Genomic DNA, 25,185 nt, shown 5'->3' with positions numbered 1-25,185 from the left:
CTGGAAATTGAATGTTTCTAGATAGCCACAGAACAGGTACAGCATAGGCAGTGGTAGCACAAACGTTGACCATTCCCCAACAACCAGGAAGGGGCCTTTCTTTGCGGGATAAGAGATTGTTTCAGTCTCCGTGGCCCACTCAGTCCCTTTCCTGTGCTGAGTCTGCTAACAGGACATTAGTGCCAAATGTAGGGCATGCTTGTCTGCTAGGAACTAGCCTTGAGCCCCACCTCACTCCTCTCACAAGCGACCAAACGGCCATCGATGATAGCAACAACTCTCATTTGCTCTGAACCGGGATCTATTGACAGAAGGCTCTATAGCCAGGTACCAATCCTCTGAGCCATCCAGCCCCACCTCTTTAGAGAAACAAATGAGCAAAGAAAAAGAGCCCAGCTTCTAATCACAGTACCTTGTATCCATCATGCTTGCTCTTCAGCAAAGGATCTCAAAGTGCTTTGGGTCAGTCCCCATGGGGTGGGGTAAGCATTATCCCTAATTTATAAATGGGGCCAGGATGGTACAAAGAGTTGACGTGGACTTTCCCAAAGTCACGCAGCAAGTTAATGACAGGACAGGGACCGAGACCTAGGTGTTCTGACTAGGAGTCCTTCTTTTCTAACTATTAATGTGCAGTCTCTCTCCGCTCAGCTGTCCCTTCTTAAACAGGCCCTCTGCATATGACTGTCTCCGGCCCACCGCCCAGTCCTAGCAATGCTGCTTTCAATAGTTCTATTTTCTTTCCTTTGTTTTCCCGCCGGTCCCCCCCTCCCTAGACTTGTAGTGCAGATTGACTCAAGTTACAGCAATTGGCACTATCCTTGCATCACAAGGGAACTGAATCTTTCACATTTTTGGTGGGAATGGAGGGAAAGAGAACTTGCTTGGAGAAACAGACTGCGTGGGGTGGGGGAGAGAAAAGGTCATAACAGTTTAAGTCTCTCTGGGGTTAATGGGGCATTTGTCTTTCTTTCTTAGAAATATGTTCAAATACCAGAAATTTTCTATGGGCTGAAGAAGGGGGGAAATAAACCCCCAAACCCTGAATCACAAGGCTCTGTTCATTTGATTTTAAATGTTGCTGAACTGTTCGCCTGGTGGAGAAAACCACAACTTGAATATTACCACATTTCGCAAACTGAAGGCTCTGCCTTGGGATACGGGGACAATTTATTAGTGGAAATATCTTTAATTAATTTGTGCACAAGTTCATGTTTTTCTTTAATTCTTCTCCCCAGGCTCTTGACCCACAGTAATGAAATCCGAGAGCCCTTTTCAGAAAATGACTTTCTCAGCATTTTTGTTCCTTTTAAAGTTAAGTGTATCGCATAATGACCATGAAATGTTATCCTTTATTAGGAACACACTTTTCACTGAGAGTCTTCAAATAGACTTTATTACCAAGAGCTCTGTGCTAAGCTGCCATCCGCTGCCTTCCAGTCAGACAGGTCTGGCTTTGAACTCCACGGGCTGGTGCCTTGGAGGACGTGAGTTCTTCTCTGGTGGCTTTGTGTGGACTATCTCTCTGTGAAGGAGCTGGGTCACAATTTCACTGGTCTGGCGCTATCTCAAGAGACTAAGCAGAAAATGGGGACTTGAACAATAGTGGCCAAAAGTAGCCTGACACACATTCACAATCCACCCTCAGTTCCAGCCCACTCATGCCACAAGCCTTTTCTTTTGAGCACATACTGTAGAAGAGAGGGGAGGGTTTACCTGTGATTTAGGCAGCAACCTTCCTTGGTCTGGGGATTCTCATAGACAATGCACTCAAACTGTGTTGCCCCTGCGAGTGAGCTGAGTTCCCCTCCCCAGTAGTGAGGTTGAGGATTCCCAGTGTATGCTGTTTTTTGGCCATGGAAGTACAGGCCTCAGTTCTAGCCCCCATAATCCTCTATGCTAAATTTCAGTGAGGGCTGTCACAGGCCAGAGAGCTGCCATGGGCCAAGGCCAGAGCAATGAAGGAGAAGCTTAGGGTTGGCAGGGTTTCGTCCTCCTGTTTTACAAACCGTTGCTGGAGAAGGGCACCCCTGGTGAGATTTCCCTATTGTTCTAAAGACTTTGGATTTACGTGGTGCCTTTCAGCACAAAGGATCCAAAAATGCTGTACAATGGGTTGAGATATATATGCAGCCACCTCTAGGGTGGCATGTGGGAGTGTTAGCAACAGCGGCCCTACACAACAAGGTTCTCTGAGGGGAAGTGAGGTCCATGAGGTAATTGTAGAGAAGTGGACTCTTCCTTACACAAGGTTGAATTTGACTAGGTTCTTGGGATTAGCATCCCTGCTCTTGAGAGAAATGTAGTGAGATCTTTAATGACAACAGATGACCAAAACCTTGGATTTGCATCCTTTCTGAAATCTGGTTCTCCTGCAAAAAGCCCAGCATTCTCTAACACAATGTTTGGGGCACTGGTGCAGTGTTGACTCAGAGGAAAGAGTACTGCCTAAGGGATAGCCAAGACTGGGTTTTCTTTGGGAGTTTCCCCTCCAAATACTGATCAAGCTTGATCCTGATTAGTTTATGAAAGCTGAGGAGATTGCAGCCCATGATATGGTATAATATGACCATATAGAAACTATCTATGTAGTGGGTATTACTGAACGGCTTAACTGGAGCACCAAGCTGAATCCTCTGCTCCCGGGATCCCAGATCTGAGCTTCCCAGTTCAGGCCTGTCTCTGTGTGAGAGGCAGAGAGATCATCATTCACCTCCTGTTTCTTAGTTGGACGTCTTATCCAAATCGACTCAAACCCATAGTAGAGTCTTGCTGCCTCCCTGCCTCAAATTCCCCCCTCACCTAATTTGATATTATTCATCTCATAGAAATTATTTTTGTTTAAAAAAAGAAAATGAAAGGACAGGTTCACAAAAGGGTTAGCCCATTGTTGTGAGGTGGAATGTCACCTTGTCCTTGTCCAGTTTTCGCTCTAATTTGGTTAGGCCGTGGCCCAGGCATGTGGACACATTGCTTTGTTTTTGTTGTTGACAATCGACCACAAGAACATTGGTTGCATATGCATTTCATTTGGTTGCAGTTTAACAGCTGTTCCCATCAAAATAACCCTGTTTCTGCTAGCTTGATTTCTGTTTTAGTTACTGACCCAACTTTCCAGACCAGTAAGCTTCCCCCCTGACCCCTCCCCATTTTTCTGTCCCCGTTCCTTGTCCCCCCCACCATCACCTTCTGACCCTTTTGGTTATTTCAACCTCCTTGATTATACCGGCCCCAATTGTTATCAAGAAGATTCAGGAAGGAGGATGAAAAAAGGAAACATAATCTTATCTGAGAATAGAAACTATGATAAGGGCCCCCTATCTAGGCGCTGCAGTGTCCCTCGTGGTGGGGCCGCAGCAGTTCCTTTGAAAATAATCACCAACTCCATCTCTGCTAAATCACCTTTCACACAGCTCAGGCCTTTGATAGAAAGGCCTCTGGCAAAATTAGAGCAGGATTGTGTAGACCCTAGAGAGAGAGCATTAAATGCTCAAGAGATCAGAATTAGGGGGCACCCAGCTGTAATTGCATAGGAGGAACCTCTCTGTTATTTTTGCAGAGGGGAGGACGTGCATGTGTGTGTAGTTGGCCTTGCTTGCTGCCAGACAGGCAATGGGTTACAAAGAGGGACGTGAGGGGCTAATTAACCAGCCTTTGTGACTTTTAACAATGCACACCAGAGGGGTAAATGATGGACAAAATGTGATGTGCCTGGTGCACAGATACTATTATGGACTGACCTGGGTGAAGCATATGCAGGACAATCCTGTAATGGCCAGGGGTGGACAAGACCAAATAGATGTCCTTTAGTTCTAGTTTCTTTCCTTCTGAGGGCGTCTGTTTTCATGGTCAGGAGGCAAGGGGTCAAACCTTTATTTTGTTTAATCTCTGCAGAAGGGAGATTGATGGTCTCATATGCTAATAGTCCCTGCTGGGCACATCACAAAACCAGGGCACCATTCAAGACAACTGGTGGACTTTCTTTCATGACTCTACATGGCCTGGAATAGTGGTGGGGGCTGGAAGAGTAGAATGTGCTGTGGAGTCAGACTGAGGTGCACTGGCTGAGATGTCTAGGGGTACCCTGGGCTGAATAGCAGGGCTATGGAAATAGGAGCAAAAGCTTATGATCAAGTGTGTTCTGTAAGAGCCCTCTCTCTAGGCTGGAATTTTTGTGGGCCCTACCTGAGACACCATAAAGGGGCCTGATTTGCCAAAAAAAAAAAAAAAAATTGCTATATTATACCTGCCCTCTGAAAAGGAGGGCTGGGGACCCAAAAACTGAAGTAGAAAAAATTTGGCCTAAGTATTCAGCTTTCTCCTTTCATACTGACCAGGGCTTTCTCTCTTTTGGAACTTATCCAGATTGGAGAAATTTCACCAGAACAGTCCATTGTGCAAGTGGTTTAGCTATTTCCATTCAGCCAGATGATCCTTCTACATATTTCCTCTTCAACTCCCAGACACAGAACCAAGAGACATGTTTTAAAAAACCCCCAACCAACCAAACCCTGCTCTTTCTGAACATAAAGTTTGGGGAATTGCTTGGGGCAAGCATGGCAGTGAAGCTGTTACATTTTTGTGAGTTAACTTAAGTGGAGGAACCTGGTTAAGCTCCTTGCAGTCAGTGTAACAGGGCTTTTCTGAATGAAACCTTGAGATCACCCCTGACTAGCTTCTCTCATGTGCTTTCATCATGATGTTGTGATACAGAGATGGGGACATGACAGTCTTATGACATTATGTTTCTGGTACCCAATGATGAGTGTGGTGTTGACATCAGACCTTTAAGGTAAAAAGTTTCCAAAGTAACAGCCATATGGCTTGGAAGCAACTTGCAGTAATGGGAAACTGGCATAAGAAGCAGCAGATAAACATAAAAACCTTCCTGCTGATCTGGTTTCCAGGACCCTGGCAATTGTGACTAAAGTCCATTGTGAGTGAGCACAACGAAGTACTGGTCTGTAACATAGCCATAGTCCATGTGGGATGAGGTGGCCAGTGACTCTGGCAGAAATTTTAGAATCACCCCTTCTGCCCAAATTTTTCCAAATACTTAGAATGTGCCCTTTGGGTTTTTTCCACCCATTCGTCCTCCGTGACAGCGTGAATTATGGATGGAGGTGCCGGCCTCAACTTGAAATTTCCTTTCTCTTGTTGATTTGTGGGATATTCATACCAGAGAAAAACTGCATTGATTTGTGGGGCATTCATACCAGTCTAAACGATGAAAGTTGAACATAAATCCATTTGACCTTTAATTAATTTTGATATCATTTTCTTTATTTCTGTAACTGGCTATAAGATGGATCCAAGCCAAAACCCCCAAATTAAACCTCTCTATATTTTGGGGAAGCTCAGATCTGGATCCCAAACACTATAATGGGCTGAACCAAAACTCTGGATGGATCAGAAGCCAGTACCTTTAGTTTTGCTTTGCATTTAGAGTTAGACACATTTTTGCCGCCAAGATCTTATACTCGGATTGATACAGACAAAAGCAAAACAAGACGTAGAACAAACATTTGACGGGGACACGGGAGAGAGTGAGTGAGTGGTGAGCATCAGTAGGAGAGACTCTTTTGTGGAACGATTATTTAAACAGGCTCCTTCATTTCAAAAATCCTCACTAAAAAATGTGCTAGTGTATGGGAGTCCTAAAGTGAAACTGACTAGGAACAGACACCAGTTTAGCTTTATTGTCTGGAGAAGAGCGAAGCTGGGGGGAGTGAGAGAGGGGAGCAAGCAGCAGAAATGGTGCAAAGTCAGTGAGATCTCTAACAACCCCTTTCAGTTCTAATGATCTGTGATGTTGTTAGTCACCAAGGGAAGGGAATTTTTCATGGGATATTTAACCCAATAGTGTCCCTTTCATTTTGCACATGCAGGACTGGAATATATGCTCTGTTTTTAGATGCTTTCTCCAGGGCATCTTTCAAGGAGGGGTTCAAAGGGCTATTGCTCAATCTGTAACCTTCCCGCGCTTCCTGCAGAGTTCTCTCTTAAATTATTTTTTATCAAAAAGGCCCAGTAATTTTGATAGGGGAGATGAGGAGATGGGCACTACCAGGGAGGATAATAAAGAAGAACTGTCATTTCCCTGGCGGTCGCTTTGCTGGCCCTGCTGCTTTCCAAGATAAAGACACGGCGGCTGGTTTGGGTTCTATATCAAAAGGCTGATTTGTCTGCTTGATTATATATGAAATATAGATTTAAAGCTTAACTTATGTTTCCGAAAGTGAGTCAATAGCAGGGTAGAGCCTGACATATTTGTTACGATCACTAAAGAGCTTTGCTGGGCTTGTTGAAACTCACGGGGGTTGGAGGGGCTTTAAAAAAGCTGTTTGGATCCAGTATATTAAAATCTGACCTGCTCAGAATGTATTATTTATGAATTATCATGTAATGGTTGATAACTGGTTTGGGAGGAAATATTTTCTCTTGATTATCCTTCTATCCCTAGGTTTCTGGAGTCACCTCCTGGGAAGGAATTACGTCCCCTTTAGCCCAGGAGGAACAGGCAAGGGACAATTGCAAACTCCCAAAGAAGCTGTTGCCCACATATGCCACAATCCAGCAAAGCAAATGACATCAAGCAGAGGGTTACGTGCTTTGCTGGGTCAGACCTTAGTATTTGTTCCTTGGGGTTGGTGTGTGCAGAGTCACTGATGACCACCTGGGAAATGGGCAATTAGGAAGCTCAGGGGCATCAGTCTTAAGCAAGTCTCTTTCAGGATCCAAACTCATGGCACTTGGCAAGAAGGGCCGCAATGCTTTTCTGTGTGTTGAGCCAGCAGACACGTCTCTGAAAACCATAGTCCTTTAATGATGAGAGGTCTGAAACCAAACCCCAGATTCAAACACGGGATGGTCAAAGTTTGCACCAGCATCTAGGTCTGAATTTTGCAAGTGGGCCAAACCAAAAGCCCTCCTGTAACATCCTCACACCGCCATGCATTTGGAAATGATAGTGATCAGCTTGAATGTCAGCACTGGTCCTCCATGCATGCATTGCAGCATCAGTTCCAATGTCTGGCCTAAGAGATGTGGCAGGGGTAAAGGGAAATGGGTTTAATCCTTCCTTCCTATGGGGCCATTCCCAGAAGGTTGAGATGAGGAACTTTTCTTCTGCTCTCATCTTTGGCGTTCTAGAGGGTTCAGTTTTCTCTCCTGTTTTATTCAATATCTGCATGCAGCTAATGGGGAAAAATGCACAACCCATGGGCTCAAAGGCCAAAAACATGTCCTGATTCAGCTTATTCTTCATATTTGACATAAACACCACTGTCACCCAGCTATGTAAGGGTCTGGGTGAAACCAGCCCATGAATGCAAGAATTTTGGCTGAAGTAAGATCCAAGCAAGATGGAGATTTTGCGTGTGTAGGTAGAGGGGAAGGAGTTTGAAGAACTTGCCATGCTGTTGAAATCTTCATCAATCAATCAAGTATGTGCCCATAGTTGTCAGGTTAGCCTGCAGTCAGACTAGGAGTCCTTCTGGACTCTTTTTGACAAAGGAGTCAGATTTAAGATTTCTATCCTTATTTTTAAGGCTCCAGTGGTTTGGGCTCAGGATGTCTATAGGGCTGTCTTGTACTCCAGAAACTCGACTGCCTGTCATAACTCTGTTCCCTGGGAATAATGGGACCATCTGCTTCCAAGATGGAGCTTTGTGAGCAGGACGTGGGGCTCTCTTGAGGTTTTGTCGTTTAGTTGCAGAGGAGCTCAGAACAATCACAGAGCTCTCCACCCTCAGGTTCAAATGTCAATCCCACGTCATTGATCTTGCTTTCCTACACAGCAGCTAATAGTCTGTTGTCACCTCAGGAACAAATGCAATCCCATGTACCTCATTGCCCCATGGGGTGGAGTGGAAAGGAAATTTGACTGACGTAAGTCACCTTGAATGGCGTTTAACTCTTGGGAATTGCTCAGATATTTCAGTGGTGGACACACGACAAAAGCTTGAGCAGAGTAGAATGGAAACAGGAGCTAATGTAGGTCTGGATTTGAGTTTTGTGAGTGGTCTCCATTTTTATGGCACCAAAACTCCAGATCCAAACACTTACTGATGCTGGGGTCTTGGAAACCCAGGCCTGATCCAGAGTTTGCAGTCTGAGCCCCTCTGTAGTAAAGGCCACTCACTGGCTCCCTCTTCCTTGTCTACCCTATGCACATGGTTTTCTCCGAGTGCCTTCATGTCCATTTGTTACACTTTGAATATCAGACCATACAGATCCATGGGTACATGTCAGTGCCTCTCTCTCATGGTGCCTGGCAGCACAGTGTGGTGATAAAATTCCAGGTGGAGGAAGACAACAGTTTGCAGGATGTACGGGGGGTCTCACCATAGCCATCTGCCATAAAAAACTGATGAGAGCATGGCAATGAGGTCAGTGCAGCAATTTGAACTTGCCAGGAAGCGGTGGCTAAAGCCACCTATGCCTTGGCTGATAAGTCTTGGGAGCTTGTCTTTCCACAAATGGCATGCACACACAAATAAAAGCCTGCAATTGCTCTTTGCAAGAGCTTCACTGCTTCCAGGGGGAAGGAGTGAAAAGTAATTTGATGCCTTCATTATCTTTATAACATGAACCAATTTGTCAGCAAACTACTGTGTGGCCTGATTCGTGGTTGCACAGAGAGCTTGGCTAGGAGAAAGGAGTATTATTTTGCCACTAGTTTAAGCATCATTCTTTTTAGAGGAATATAAACATCCTGTCTAGAGCTGGCTCATTAGACACTTGACCAGTGGCGTTATTGTTTTAATTAAATAAAAGCCCAGGAGGAGCTGAGTTTCCAGTGATGATAATATTTTGTCCTCCTTATACCACCTTCCCTCTGAGGATCTCCATGTGCTTTACAAACACGAGTGAGCTAATCTCATCCCCCATGTGAAATAGATCAGTTATACATTCTCTGCATTTTACAGACAGGGAAAATGAGGCATAAAAAGCTTCAGTGACTAGTCCCAAGGTACCTTGGCTACTGGTTCCTAGTCAGGTTAGGAGGCTCCTGGTCGTCTGTCTTAACCATAAGGCCATAACGTTAGTGTGAGTCAACTGATAGCTCTCACCTCTGAACCCAGCAGGTCCTGTGTAGATCCCTACGAAGCATGATGAGAGGTCACGTCCACCTGCCTTCATGTTCTGTTACTAAGCTGAGATTTCTAGTTGTTGTGAATCCCAGCCCATTTTTGGGAAACTATGGTTGAGTTGTAGGCATAGGTGCTGGAACTAGGGGTGCAGGGGATACGGCAGCACCCCCTGTCTTGAAGTGGTTTCCATCATAATCAGGGTTTACAGTTTGGTTCAATAGTTGTCAGTTCCCCTACTGTACAAATTGTTCTAGCACTCCTGGTTGTGAGTAGTGGGGAGGGATTTACAGTTTGTTAGAATTCAGTTGTTGCTAGGGTGACCAGACAGCAAGTGTAAAAAAATCAGGACAGGAGGTGGGGGGTAATAGGATCCTATATAAGAAAAAGACCCAAAAATCGGGACTGTCCCTATAAAATTAGGACATATGTCACCCTAGTTGTTGCAGGTCTACCTGAACCTGCAGGGGGGATGAGGGAGTTAGACACTTGGGTGAGACCCCTCAAATAATCCCACCCCATGATCCACCATGACCTAACCTGCATGACGGGAGACAGCTGTAGTTGTGGGGTCAAGTTCCACACCAGAGCTCAGGATCTTACATGGTATTGTTCATGAGACAGCTAGAGTACTTAGGGTGACCAGATGTCCCGATTTTATAGGGCACCCCTGATTTTTAGGTCTTTTTCTTATATAGGATCCTATTACCCCCGACCCCTGTCCCGATTTTTCATACTTGCTGTCTGCTCACGCTAGAGTACTGCATGGAAGGCATCAAGTCAAGACCCCTTTGTGACTGCCACAAATGCACCAATAAGACAGATCTGTCATGATGTACCATTTTGGGGTATGTGCACACAGCACTGCCCTCTACTGAATGGAATCAAACCTGCTTAACTCTCTAGTGTTCTTGCCCTCCAATAGTTACAGTGTATAAAAAAGATCATACAATTTTTTACTCGTGATAACTAAGGGAAGCGTCAGTGTTTTTAGAGCAGAAAGTTGTGAGTTCTGTTCCCCACGCTATATGGGCTAATGCAGATGTTTGTGTTCTATGTATATGCCTGATTGCGTATCAGAGGGCTATGTGTTTGTGAGCAGAGCTTGCCATGTGCCTTGCTGGGTGCAGACACATTCTGACAGCTGTGTGTATCCACATCTTCACTTGTTTCATTAGCTCACCTTTGCAAGCTATGAATAAGGACAGGAGGTTACTATGGTATGTAAAATAAGTCTCTTGGCTACACTTCTTCACCCATTTTTTTCATGTTCTCTGTGTATATATATCTTCCTACTGTATTCTCCACTGCATGCAGCCAATGAAGTGGGTTTTAGCCCACGGAAGCTTATGCCCAGATAAATTTGTTAGTCTCAAAGGTTCCACAAGGACTCTTCATTCTTTTTGCTGCTACAGACTAACGCGGCTACTGCTCTGAAACTTCTTCAGCAGGGACTCTGGCTGCTGAGAAGGGATTCACTGAGAACCCGTCTGCAGTCTGACAGCTATGGAGTGCATAGTATGGGATGGCTGTGCTTTTCCTCCTCCCTGTATTGATTTGTTTGACATTTTGGTTTTTACTCCATTCCATGTTTAATGTGCTGCCTAGCATTGCTCAGGCTCTGTTTATTGAAATACTCCGTTAAATCCAGGTTCCCTCATAGCCTGAAACATGAAATGCATAGAGTTTTTCCTCTAAAGTATAGTTTATGCAAATAATTCCCTCTCTGCATTCCTACGTTAGTCAGGCTCTGCATATCTGATTGGGCTCTTAATGACTTTTGGGTATCATTTAAATAGCTAGCTGCCTGGTCCAGTTAATAATCAAAGCTGCAGCTTCTGGTAGTAGAAGTGATGGATGACACAATCAAACTGCATCTCTGCACCTGTCCCTGGTTATTCCCAAACCCGTGTTTGCCCATGGACCAGTTTTGCACTTCGCAGAAAATTGGCATGATGTTGTCAGATGTCTCCCAGTAGTAACAAGACACACACATTAATATACTGTGCAGACTGCTAGCCTGTTATCTCTGTGTCTTGTCCTATCTCAGACTGTGAGGTTATTGGATCTTGTAAGTTAAGCAGTGCTGGGACCAGGTCAGTGCTGGAACCAGGTGCTGCATCAGGGAGTGTTCAGTAGGTCGTACACTTTCCACTGTGTGATAGCCCACTTATGGCATTTTGGTGCTATGTTGGTGGAAGTGCCATTTTTAGATGAGTCACAAGACAGAGGCCCTACCCACTCATAGTTTCTAGTTAATCTCATGGCATCCTTTCACAAGTGTGTGTGAACTGGGTGTAATTGGTGCACTGTGTGCCTGAGTCTACAGAGTACCCGAAACAGTTACTCTGAGATATGTGAACTCCTCCAGGGACCTCCATAGGGTGTTAACTCCAGGACCCACTACTCTATTGAGACACCAACACCACCAGGGTCTTTGTGTGACCAGAGTCAAAGAGTGAAGTGAGCATCCCCCACCCATCAACACTGGCTGCTGGGCTAAGTAAAGAGAAACCATGTGCTGCCATCTCTGCCTGTCTTGGGGTTACAGGGGTCCTCTGCTGCTCCTGAGGGTAAGGAGGCCTTGTTGCCACTCCTGTGGGTTAGAGAAGATATATGTCACTCCCCCTTCCTTTCTAAGAGGGGAGTGCTACAGTGATGAGTCTGTACAAAACCCTATATAGATATGTCTGTAATATACCATATACGGAGTTCAGCTACCCATTGCTGAAATGCAGCTACCTATAGGCCAGAGTGGGGCAGCCATTTTGCACCAGCTTTATTGCCCATTAGTTCAGCACAGGGAATGAAGCAGGGGGCAGCATCTGCAACTGAAACAACAAGGGAAACATAGGGTGCTAGCTGATAACTCCTCAAGTCAGAACTAGGCCACACCGAGAAACCAGGGCTGATGCTCTGGCTCATACAGAAATTACTGTGCTGCTGTTCACCCACTGCAGGTCATTGGGGTTCTGTGTCTCATCTAAAAGCCAATGGAGCTTTTCAATCCACTGATGTTAGTATTCTCTCCCCTGTCACTCTTCCATCAAACCTATGAACCCTCTAGGTCCAGCCAAAGCCCCTTCCTTTCACCCGTGTGACTCTTCCTCGATGCCAAGATGTAGTTCAGTCCATGCTGATATCATTTCCTTTCACTTAGTTGGATGATTTGGGTAGAGTTGTCTAAAACCACAAAACATTGCTTTGGAGTGAAATGCAGACTCATATGCATGTTAATATGGCTGCTCCAAGCCAAAGGCTTTTAATTGGAGGTACGTGCGGAAGCAGCCCTGTCTGCCTCCTTCCAGAACTGCTCTTTACTCAACTTTAACAGTAATATTGTGTATAACGGTTTCACAAAACCTTTGTTGTCAGTGTTTCTGAAACACCCTGCTTAATTCACACTCATTGCATTTGAATAGAACACTTCCTTTTAATTCCAGGGCAAGTGAAGAGAAGCAATATCCAGGGTATAATTACCATGTTTGTTAAACAGGATCCATTTAAAGCTGTTGAAAGAGCCAACCTTGTCCTCCTTCCAAATTAGTTCTCTCCTTTTAAAGTGAAGGTTTATGCTGCTGAGAGCTGACTGGGAGGCCCTCGCTGACAGGGAAAGGGTAGTCTCTGGCAAATGTGGTGCTGCTTGTCAACAGCTCCTGTTTCCCTCAGCTCTGCTTTTAAGACCCAGGGCAGGGTTTCTCTCCCCTCTTCTCACAGCATCTAAGGGGCTCAGTGCTCCTCATAGTGGTCAAGACTTGGAGAGCTGCTCTAGTCACCATGTGCTGCAAGCAAAAGAAGTATCCTGAATTTCCCACTTCTGTCATCTTTTGAGGTGGCCTTCACATCCAGTTCCTCTACGAGTTTGAGGGAGAAGGGTCACCCCAAACATGGGAGCTCACCTCTGGTGGGAAAGCTGTTACGTGGAGCTTGATAGGGGCAGGACTTGCTCCCAGAGTACTGCTAGGTCAGCTGTAGCTCAAGGCAGGCTGGGAAATTCATTCTTGTACAGATGGTCATTATACCAGGGGCCTCTTTCCCTGGTTGGGGCATGCTGACAAATGGGAGGAGTCTGGGTTCCTTTATAACGAAGATCTCCCATGGCCATGTGAGCAGAGTGATATTAAGGGGGAGACAATGGAAAATAGCTTTCATCTGACATCCACAGAACTTTATAGTGGTAAAGCTAGAGGGAGACTTTTGGAGTGGCCTCCATTTTGCTTGTCTGAATGGTTATTGCAGTGTTTGTGTCACTGGTTTTATTTTAATGATGTGTTTTGCACCGTTTACTGTTTTATTGAGGTTTGAGGATTGCCCGCATTTGTAGTTACTCCACATCTGGATTCTTGTTTGACCTTACAAGCCCAATTGTGGTCCTAGCGTTCTTTTAGCCACTACAACCCCAGGGACTGAAGTCCTCTGTCCATCCTCAGAACAGGCACAGCATGGACAGCAGCAGGGTGAGCTCTGTCACCTCCCATTATGACTCTGCATTGACCTAGGTTGCTCACCAGATGGAAGGAGAGGTAAATTTGTGCCCATTCACTCCCTGTCCTCTCTACTGAGCCTCCTAACAAGGCTGCTGGTTAGCACTTGTACCTTGGAAAGAGGGCACCTGTTCACTAGGAAATGGACTGCTAGCCACCAACTCTTATTTCACTTAGACAATCAAACAGCCTCCTAATGGCTTATCTAATTCTCTTTCAGTACCACGGGGCTGGACATCTCTACAAAGGAGAAGTTTAACATCTGCGATGAAAGTCCAGTGGAGGGGACAGGACCAAGTGGTCTTTCTCCTCCCTGGTCACCATAGCAACAGGTGATATACTTGTGAAAGTGCAGGTGCAAGTTCAAATAAATGCCACATCTACCGGCAGGTCCAGTAGATCAATTTGGCAGGTCTGTCTCTTTGCAGAGTATAGTAGCATATGTGTATATCTCTCTCTGATGCTATCATGTCCCAAGCTGTTTTGTAATTTGGTTGACAGATGCAGTCACTATTTATTATTACTTATTTAAGCAACAGTAAAATCAAGTGACTTACTAACTGTACCCAACTGCTGACCTTAATGTATTTTAAAAGTTCATCTGATACTGAACCTCAAATGTCCCATGGATGGATCTGGAATAATAATTTTCCTAATCCTCAAGTCATTATCTTAAAAGGAACGCATTGTTCTCCTAATTAAGTCCATCCACATGCTGTGCATCCTCCATGCAAATGCACTGTGCATAAACTAATTAAAGGAAATATACAGCCACAAGGACTCAAACTGTCTTTTATGCAGTTTTTTTGAATTATAGGGAATCTCCTCCCTCCCCCACATACATGGGCTGCAGTGAAGAATAATATCCCAACCTGCAACGAAAACCAGTGAGCACTTGTGGATCAGCGTTTGGAATTGCCAGAACTTTATTATTAATTATTTGGGGTATGTTGTACCTAGCAACCCCAGCTGAGATCCGGATCCTTGTGTACATACGCGCAGTCCCTGCCCTGAAGAGCTTACAAACTGAATAGATAAGACAGACAAAATAAGTTGTACAGTCCCTGTTCTACAGTTGAGGAAGTGAGGCACAGAGGGGTTCAGTGACTTTTCCCAGGTCACACAGGGAGGAAATATGTGACAGAGCTGGGAATGGAACTTGGGTACCTTCCTCTCAATTTTAATAACAGGCCCACTAGGTCTTACAAGTCTAGACATAGCAGCAGCAGTGGAGAAATTCCACTACAATACTCACTGGCACCAAACATTGACTAGTTGGTGGGAGAGTGGATGGGCGTGGTGGGTTCCTGGTGTCTCTCATTCTGTTTGTGTTGTGCATAGAGAGAAATGGAATTCTCATAAACTGACAATGCCACTGTGACACCCTGGCACCCCCTTATTCACCACTATCCTGTAATTAAGTTATGTTGCGTACAGAGTGTGCCTTGTGAGGTCTCATTCTAAAAAGTATTGTTCTGCTAGACATTAATATCTCATTGGATTGTATGTGCTATTGTCATGTGTGAAGTTATGAAGTTTGGCTATGTATGTGTTACTGAAACATGTGAGGTTGAAAACACCCACAAGCAGCCTTTCAGGTACAACAGTAAAAAGGCCAAACAATGTTAGTGGCTTATTGAGGAAATGCACAGAAGCACAAGGATTACCCCAGGAACTGTGTACTATAGAAACCTCTCAGAGATAGCCCTACACAATGGGAACTGTGTTTGACCCAGGTCACGGCAAAAAAGCTTTCCAGCAAGTAAGGAGAAGATATAAAAGGGGGCAATGATACCATGGTGGTACGTCACTCTCCCTACAACACCACACCTGGAAAACCCTGAGGAACAAAGACTGAACTGGGGGAAGTGATGGTCCCAAGCTAAAGGGATTTCTAGCCTGTATATGAAAACCTGGGAAACCCAAGCTGCAAAGCAAAGGCAGCTTGTACCTTAAGAATCTGCCAGCCTGTTTATCACTCAGGTTGAGAATTTGCTAATTTATCTCCTACCTATCTAGTATGTTAAGCTCAGTTTGCAGGTTTGTTTATTTACTGCGTAATCTGCTTTGATCTGTTTGCTATCACTTATAATCACTTAGAATCTATCTTTTTGTAGTTAATAAACTTATTTTATGTTTTAATCCAAACCAGTGTGCGTTTGACTAAGTGTCTGGGGAAAATCTCAGCTTGGTTATTACAAGTGTGCATGGTCCTCTTCACAGTGAGGGAGAAGCTGACTGGGCATTAAACCCACATACTGGCCAGATTTCACCAGGCAGGACGGTACTTCTCTGGGGTCCTAGGCTGGGAGGCTGGTGGTTCGAGAGCCTGCATGTAATTGCAGCTGGGTGTGTCCCTACCTGTGTGAATGCTGGTGAAAGTGCAAGCTTGGAGGGCTTTGCAGCTTGTCACAGAAACACAGTGTGAGACGGAGTGCAGGCTGGTGGGTCAGAGGGCTCAGTGGTACCCCAGTTCCAGGTGGCACCCTGGGGGGAACCTGTCACAACCATGTTTTAAGGATAATCAAGCCCACCTCTTATTCTCCATTTGGGTGAATTCTGAAAACACTCTCAGGGCAAATGTTCAGCCCTGACCACTTCTCCCCCCCCCCCCCCCCCGTATGGCAAATAGGCATAGATTTTAAGGCCGGAAGTGACTATTAGATCATCTGTTCTGACCTGTCCTATATCACAGGCCATTAAATTTCATCCAGTTACCCCTCTATTGATCCCAGTAACTTGTGTTTGACCAAAGCAGTAAAGTCTTGTGACTGTGCATATGAAAGTAGGCACCGAATTTGAATGCATAGAGGGATTTATGTGTGCAGAATGTGTGCTGTCAGTTGCATGTGCAAAATCTGGTGTACAGAAATGAGTAGAACATAGCCCAGTCCAGTTCCCTTGGAGGCTGGTTCATCATCCACATGATCCACAGAGATGATACTGATACTGTGCATGAAATGTATTGAAGACAGACTAAGGAAGACATCCTACAAAGGAAAGAGAAGTTACACATGCATGACCATCATAAAACACTCACCCATAACATCTCTTCATACACCTGCCACAGCAGCACTGGCACCCACATTTCCCCACCAGAGTCGCCTGCACCCAGCATCCCCTCACACATGCTATCCACACGCATGGCTCACACTGGGCCAAATGTTCAGTCAGCCTCAAGCTGGCCTCCATTTGTCTTTGGCTGTGGCTACTATGAATGAGGCACATTGGCATTGGAGGTTGGAGGGCAGCCTTTCTCTTTTAGCCTGTAACTTCATTTTGTGCTATTAAGCTCAGGCTCTTTTGAGAAGCTGGGGCCATGGATGTGTTTCTCCCCCCTAGTTTTGCTCCTCTTGGAACACAGACTCATTCTCTGTCTGAAGAATGGCATTCAGTAATTTTTTTTTTTTTAAAAAGGGGGGGATGGGATAGCTCAGTGGTTTGAGTGTTGGCCTGCTAAACCCAGGGTTGTGAGTTCCATCCTTGAGGGGGCCACTTAGAGATCTGGGGCAAAATCAATACTTGGTCCTGCTAGCGAAGGCAGGGGGCTGGACTCAATGACCCTTCAGGGTCCCTTCCAGTTCTAGGAGATAGGTATATCTCCATTATTTTTTTTAAATTATTCTCTATGCTATCACCAGAGTGCTGTGGCACCAGCTGCTTCTTGGCCTTCTGGATGGAACCAAGCATACTATCAGTTCAGTATCTGACATGTCCTTTCTCATAGTGTGGAATGGCCTATACTCTGTGATAGAGAGGGAGGAGACTGTGACAAATTGTCAGGTGCTAGGATTCTGCACAGAGAGGCAGAGAGATTCTGCTGACTCACCCTGGCAACCAGATCCAGTGGATCCTATTAGTTTTAAATCAGGATGATTAAGAGTTTGAGCCTTTTTTGAGGGACCTAACATCTGTTAGAAGCAGGGTGGGAATACTGCCTGCTTACACAAACCTGTTAGATTGAGTTAGATTGAGACCCTAGTCCAGATGATATTTCAGCCAGATAATGGAAGATTTCAACAGCATCAAGACCTAGGCTTGTGCAGGTCTTCTTCCACTGCCATCTAATTGTGTATGTCAAAGTCATCTATGTACATTGTGGGCTAAATTTTGGGTCCATTAGTTGGACTCACCATCTCATAGACTGAGTCAGCAGCAGCAGGGTCCAGTGTGGAGGAGAGATTGGTGGGACTAAAAGTGTAACCCCATGCAAATCCCAGCAGACGAGCATGATTAAGGCTCGCAGAAAAGCTGGGAATAGCAAAAGTGGGTGAATTGGACAGTCTGCAAAGGACTCCCGATGGTTCATGAGTAGATAGGGACTGGTGAAGTACAAAGAACAGACCACCAGTAGCTAACGTTCACATTCAAGCGAAGAACATACCACAGCTGCCTTCACCTTTGAGACACAGTGAGAGAGAGAGAAAAAAAACATGGCTACTCTCTCTGCTTTTCTGAGCCCATGTGAGAAGACTTCAAGGCTGCCTAGTAATTGGCTGAAATGTCTTGTAGTGGCCTGTCACCCCAGATCAGCACTTCAGAGTTCAGCCAAATATCCTATTAGCTGATTTCAGCTGACTGATTTATTGACGCAAGTAGATTAACACATTTCAGGAAAGGCCTAGTCACATTATATGACTATCATTTGCCATGATACTAGCTAGGATGGCAACCACAATACAGCTCCCAGGGCTGAAGCAGACCGCTAGCCGGGCAGGAAAATATTCTCCCCCCATCATATGCTATTGCTTTCTGGGGATTTGTACCTTCCTCTAAAGTATCTCTCACTGGCCATTGTCAGAGACAGGGTGCTGGAGTAGATGGACTGTTGATCTGTTCTGTATAGCGAAATTCCCACATCCTTATGAAAATCTGGAGGGTTTCCTTCCCCACTGCCTAGGAGGCACTGGAGGCACACTGTGAAATATGAAACTCTTCACATTGGTCTGATTTTTTGTCTCTTACGAGTAGTCCCTAGTCCTTCTGAAGCAGCAGGTTTCTCTCCCAACACAACACTCACTTGCTCAGTGCTGCCAAAGCTAGCTAGGAAGGGAGGGTAAAGAAGAGGAGCCCGGGAGGCCCCTGCAGCAGAGTATCAAAACCAGAATGAGCGAGTATGCTGTTCTCTGGTCTCTTATCTGATGTAGTCTAGAGAGCAGACAGATAGGACGCTAGCAGCCAGTATGATGGGAATGTGGGAGTGGACTGTACCAAGACAAAAAGAAACCCTCCCCTCCATGATGAACCTTCATCTCTGAGATGCTGCCCCCACCCCAACCTTCATTCCGGTCAGTGGGAGGATCCTCTTTCCCCCACTCCACAGATGAGATGAAAGGGTGCCCCACGTATGACACTTCAGGAGTTGGCTGAACCCTACAACATGATCTTCATAAAATTCTGATTCTGAAGCATCAAAGCCTTTTCCTGACTGGTGAAAACCCTAAAAATTCCGGGAAGAACTGCCAAAGGCCAATGGAGCTGACTCCGTGAACTGCCTTTGGTTGGAACTGGGTTCAGTTATTTATGGAGGGCGGGGGAGGTGAGAACTTTCCAGATGGGCGGCTGAACCAAATATAGCAATGATAAAAATCAGTGCAGTCATGTGAAGGGAAAAGGAATGTCTGCACTGAAGGACTGCATCAGGCAAACAGTCCTTTGCCCCGAAATGCCACTCAGAGGAGCTATTAATAATGAGATCATACAGCGCCTTTCATCCCAATGTACTTCACAGCTTTGCTTACAGAAATTCCTTCATCTACTGCTAAAATGCAGCCACTACTGGGGAGGAACACAGTTGGTGTTCAACCATGCACAGCAACACCATATAACACTTTATGTCAGGAAGTGGGCAATAATACAATCTCCTGTTAAAACTGCAGGAGGAGATTTGTCACCAGGGTATAACTATCCTCTGCTCCCCGCCCCCCAAGTAAAACTAGAATAGCAGGGACTAACATCTCAACTGGTGAAAAGCACCAGGGGATCTTTTATGGTCACATGTGATTTGGAACTTGTTGCCTTGTCTAAAAGGTAGCGGTATAGTGGCCTCCCAAACCATGCAGGGACTTGGAAGAGAGAGTCCACTTAATGAAATACTAATGTAATTTGCTGCAGGAGGTAAGTCTGCCTTCAAATAGTGAGCGATCCAGATGTATTTAGTATGTGAGCTCAGAGAAGGTCATTGCTTGAAGGGGGGCGAGGGTGTCTGCACCTGGTGAGGTCACATGGAATCTCTTGATTGAAATGCAAGGAGCCCGAAGAAATTCACTCCCATAAAGCAAGGGAACTGCATTCACAATGGATGGATCACCATATGAGTGGAGGTAAAACATTTGGACGGTTAGCTCAACCTTGAACTGGTGGGATTAATAATTCGGACACCGCCAATACCACACTGAGTAATTGAGACAGCTGACCAGGGAAATAACCCACTTCCTTCCCTGAGGGACTAAGAGATGCACCCCACCCATGTACCTATCCACTCCACCGATACTGACTTGGACTCCTTATTCATTCCATGGGTGGCAAACCCGAGCCCACTTATTCACTGACACTTTAAAAACCCTTGCACCCTAATCTGGGTCTATGCCGGTTATGCAATATGTATGTATCCTGTTGTTAATGGCTGAACAATTACTCAGTCCAACTAAACTGACTCCAACCTTCACTGTTGGTCTTTACCTTTACCTTAGGTATTGCCATGGAAAGGACGTGTAAAGGCCAAATTCTAGCTCAGGCAATTATATTTAGTCAACAAAATTCATCCTAGTTGTATGGTATTCTTCACTTCCTGTCCTGAATTATTTTTGTTGAAGAAGTGCCAAGTTTGAGCCCACTGCGGAGGTTGCATTTCATTGCTGGGTGAAAGGCACTTGTTAATAAGTCTACACAAAGATTTGGGATATGAAAATTGGTGGAATGTATCAGCAGATAGATGAACAGATTGGAGTCCCATTCAATAAGGTCTGTTCAGATGCTTGTCCTGCACTCATTGGATGTAGAACCCAACCTTCCTTAAGCTCTTCGCTTCTCTCCCCTCATCCTGCCTCACAAGCAGACACTGTTTGCAGCTCTTTCCACGAACACCTGTGCAAGGGGCAGGGGGATTCTGAGCTGAGGTTAACCATGTGTTTTAGCAGCGTGAAGGATGAGCCTTTGTGCCCTGCTGCAGGATCCTCTGAGAGGAGATGCACTATATCATTTTAAGTTCTTATGGTAGCAGTGACATTTTTCATCCTGCCTTCCTCCCAAGTCTATAGCGGGAAGAGGAGTGTTTTCTCCAGCCCCCAGAAAGTACTCCCACCCCTAAGAATTTTTCAGATACAGCACTTTCCTTTGTGAATAAAGCCCTCAGTTTTCAGTAAATAACTTGTTCCAGAGGGACGGTGTTGTGTGTGATCCTAATTACACTTGGTTTTTAACAATCATAAACACTCTTGTTTTTCAAAAACCAGCAAAACTGATTTCCAAATCATTTAATTTGAACGGTGTATGTTTTGTGTTTGTCTAGACCCCTCCCTCCCAAAAGAAAAACAAACTCTCTGTCTCTCTCAAAACAAGAGTGGGGAAATCTTAGAGAACTTTAAAAGTCTCAACACCTAAAAAGCAAGGAGAGGATGGGATCAGCTAATGTTTTGTCCCTTTTTTGTGTGGTTTATTAAGCCTTTTGTTCTGAAATGCTTGGGTTCAGTGGGAAAGCGTTTTTGATATATAATGTATTTACTTGTGCTAATTAATTAAAGGAGTATTCATATGAAAATGTCGACTGATAATGGCTTTCACAGCAACAACTGTGTTTTTTAAAGTAGCAACTTTTAATTACAAATTGTCTGGCAGAAATATATAAACCCAAATATTGTTCCACTGATTTCCTTTTAAATGTGTTACTCTTGCTTGATTTATCGGATTAGGGCTTTTCACACATGGTGCGTACAAGATATTGTTTTTAATGAGAAATTAAAAGATTACCAACAATACCCATAAACCATTAAAAAACAAACCCTAGATGAATGGTAATTAGACAGGATGATTTGAGACTGATAAATTGAAAGCAATTAATGTATTTGTTTGGGATTCAGAAGACAGCTCTGTGTGCTCCAGAATGCATCTGAGAGGTTCAGATTTGGAGACAGATGGCATGTTCAGATGCCCCCGCTGCTTCAAGTGTCCTTAGATACCACCAAAATAACCACAGGTAAGATAGATTCTAAAAATGGCGGAGACAATGGGATATATGAAGGAGTTTGGGTGTTAGGACCTCAGTAGATTACCTGAATAGGGGAGACTGGGTTTGAATCTGCTTTTTGTTTCATGGTTACCTATGACATAGCATGAAGGAACGCCTGACAAAAGAATAATGAAATAAAAGGGGAGTGTGGAGAAGAAAAGACACCGTAGCTGTGTTGTGGTTTATTTATAATGCATTTTCCTCCCCAAGCCATCCTGAATCAAGTAATCTGCATGAGGCATGCTTTGTATGAAGATCAGCAGGAGGCTTGTATACACCTGTATTCGATGGAGACAGCCTGTAAATCCATTGTGAGTCTGTGGTTCTGCTCCATCTGTCATAATTGATGGCATACATGTTCAAAACTCCTCCCCCCCTGCCATCCCCTGTACTTGAAACAAGAGTTGGATGGGGAATGGTTTTCCTGTTCCAAGAGAATTTTTGAGATTTTTAAAATTTTTCCTGTTCTAAACTGGGATGACGAATCAAAATCTTGAAAATTTTCATGAACTGATAAAGTAGGGGGGAAAACATCTGGTCAGGTATGTTGGAACATTTCATTTTGATTTCAACCTTTTTATTTTTTCATCTTTTTCTAGGATAAAATTAACTAAGATTTCAAAATAAAAAGTCCATTTCAGACTGAAAAATTAAAGTTTTATCAACTTTCTTTTTTTCCAAATCAGGACATTCATTAAAACTGGTCCTTTCCTACAAACAGTTTTGGTTTGACCAATCAGCATTTTCTGGGGGAGGAATATTTCCAACCATATCCATTTAGAGCTCCCTTCTTTTCCACCTAACAACCATCCTCTATCTCTAGTCCAATAGTGAATCCCTTCTTCAGATGTACTTCTCCCACGAAGCATTTCAGTGCTGATCTATCATAGAAAGAATTCATTATTTGACTGAGAGAGAGAATTCTGCAAGCCCTTCACATTTAACCATCACCTGTTGGTATTTAGTACGTGGACACCAGATTTTCCAAAGAGCTCAAGCACTCATGTTTGGGCCTAGATTTTTAAAAGAGCTCAGCACATTGGGTGTTGAACTCTTGTTAAAAGCTGATCATAAGTGTCCCATGGGAACGGCTGTACGTTGAATGCTTTTGGCAATCCAGCTCCAATGCTAGGTAGTGGGCACTTCAAAATCTGGCCTTATGTGTCCAAACTATATAGTCTGTCTTATTTAGGGCACAATTCCCTGAGTTACTGAGTACATCCTTCAAGGGGCTCAACATCTTAATCTCCCTTCTACAATCCTTGGAGATGGAGCCATATTTTTCTCTGCTTTTGTGCAATGCTGGGCACACTTAGACATCCCGTAACTAACAGAACAGTGACAAATTACAATGGGGGACGTTCAATCCACCATTTTATTCATTAGCAATTGAATCAGGCCCACTGCAGGGTGGATATTTTCTCAGCTCTGCTCCTTTCCATATGTCAGGCTCAGCTCACAACGGCAAAACATTATCTTTGTTATGGCTTCTGCCATAGGATTTGGTGAGAACCAAGGCCATTGTTAGCTGCAGAGGGAAGTAGTTCTGTTATCCAAGAATATCCCTCCTCTTCATCATCCAGGATGAACTGGTCAGATACTGCTTCAGTTAGAGGTCTCACTCAGGAGTCTTTCTCTGACTTGTTGTCACTGACTGTGAAGTAATGTCTTGGGCTTCTGATCAAAGATTTACTTCATTCCCGGTACACCATTTCATCAATCAAATCAATCACAGTCCTTGGCAGCCACCTGAAGCCTAATGAAAAGCTGGGACACCAGCAAAATCCAGTTAGAGGTTGCAAAAGGGAAAAGACTAATAAGGCAAGAATAACAAAGCAGCTCCATTAAAAAGGGAAATGGATACAATGTTACCGGCCAAGTTGGAGAACCTGTTGTATTCAATAGGGCAATAAAATCCAAAGTAGTTGCAAATGAAACTTAATGCCTTGTAAAAGAGTTCAGCTCTTTTCCCTTCCAAGACTAGAGCATTTTGAAATAAAGGCCTAATCCAGTAGGAGGTGTAAGCGTGCTGCACAGATTGAATATTTAACACTTTCAAGTGTTCAGCTTCCGATCAGCGGTGGGGGACGCTGATGTTGGTTTTAACATTTACCCTATTTGCCGTCACCCCTCCCCCCACCCCCCAAAGCCTTCTGAAGTGGAATATCCTGCAGGGTAGAGCAATGCTGATTTGACTGAGTCATGGCGTTGTGTGCTTGGCATCCTGCCCGCTCCTGTCTTCCCTGTGATTTTTAAGCATCTACTCAGACTTTGCAGCAGTGGTGAAGAGTTCACAGAGGTAATAAAATTTCTCCTTCCTCTCTGTAAGTTATCAAACAACGTGCACACGCACACCTCCAGCACACTATCGAAGTGTTTTGTTGAACAACCGTGGAAGGGGAATCATAAATGGAGAAGTTCTTTTAACCTGCTCACACTGCACATGCTCCATGGACCAAACCCTGAGGGCCTTACACCAGTGTAACTCATACCTTCCTCAGGAAAACTCCCATTCTCTTTAGTGAGGGAGGGGCTGAATAAAAATGGAGTAAGAGCCTCAGGATTTGGCCCTATAAGCTTTGGCCTACAATTTGACAATGTAGTTACTGAAAATATTATTGAGGTGCAATGTGTGTGGATAAATTGTTACTGTGAGAACCTTAACTTTTATTTTGTTTCCTTTCTCTTGTTCAGTTACATTCCTAACCCGGATGTTGCAGAAATGGAGTTTTTTGCATTAAATATGATAATACTATATTCTCATATAGCACTTCCCTCCAAAGCACATTACATGGTGTTTAAGTATGATTAGACTAATCTCAATCTACAGGTGGGGAAACTAAGGCACAGAATGGTTGAGTGAATTGCTTAAGGCCACCTGTTGAGCCAGTGTCAGAGCTGGGAACAGAAACCACATCTCCTGACTCCCAGTCCAGTACCTGTCCCGTGAAACACACTGCTTCCATACAATGCCAACTATAATTACGCATGTTTATAAAAGATCACTCCTTGTGTCAAAAATCGTAATGTGCTTATCTGACATCAGAATTATGGACTGTACCTCTCTCTCTTTTGAAGGACATTTGGACAGCTCTGGGAATGATAATGTCCTTTAGTTAAAAATAATTGACATTGCAGAATAATTATGAGAGCAGTTACAATGCTGAGGGAGGGGTGTGTGGTAGGAGAGAGGATTGGGGAGGAAGGAATGGAGGGTGGAGCTTTGAGGGGGTGGTGAGATGATGCCAAGTTTTGGGGGTGATGAAGTTGAATAAATGGAAGCTAATGAAAGTGAGTGGGTGGGATCTGACCTGGTCAGAATAGTGAGATAACATGTGCTTCTTGCAGGGTCAGCTCATAGGGAACCTAGTGTTCAAGTTTA

The sequence above is a fragment of the Chelonoidis abingdonii genome, chromosome 17, assembly GCF_003597395.2.
Source record: "Chelonoidis abingdonii isolate Lonesome George chromosome 17, CheloAbing_2.0, whole genome shotgun sequence".
Taxonomy (NCBI): Eukaryota; Metazoa; Chordata; order Testudines; family Testudinidae; genus Chelonoidis; species Chelonoidis abingdonii.
The sequence above is the reverse complement of the archived record's forward strand: the minus strand, read 5'-3'. Positions refer to the sequence as shown.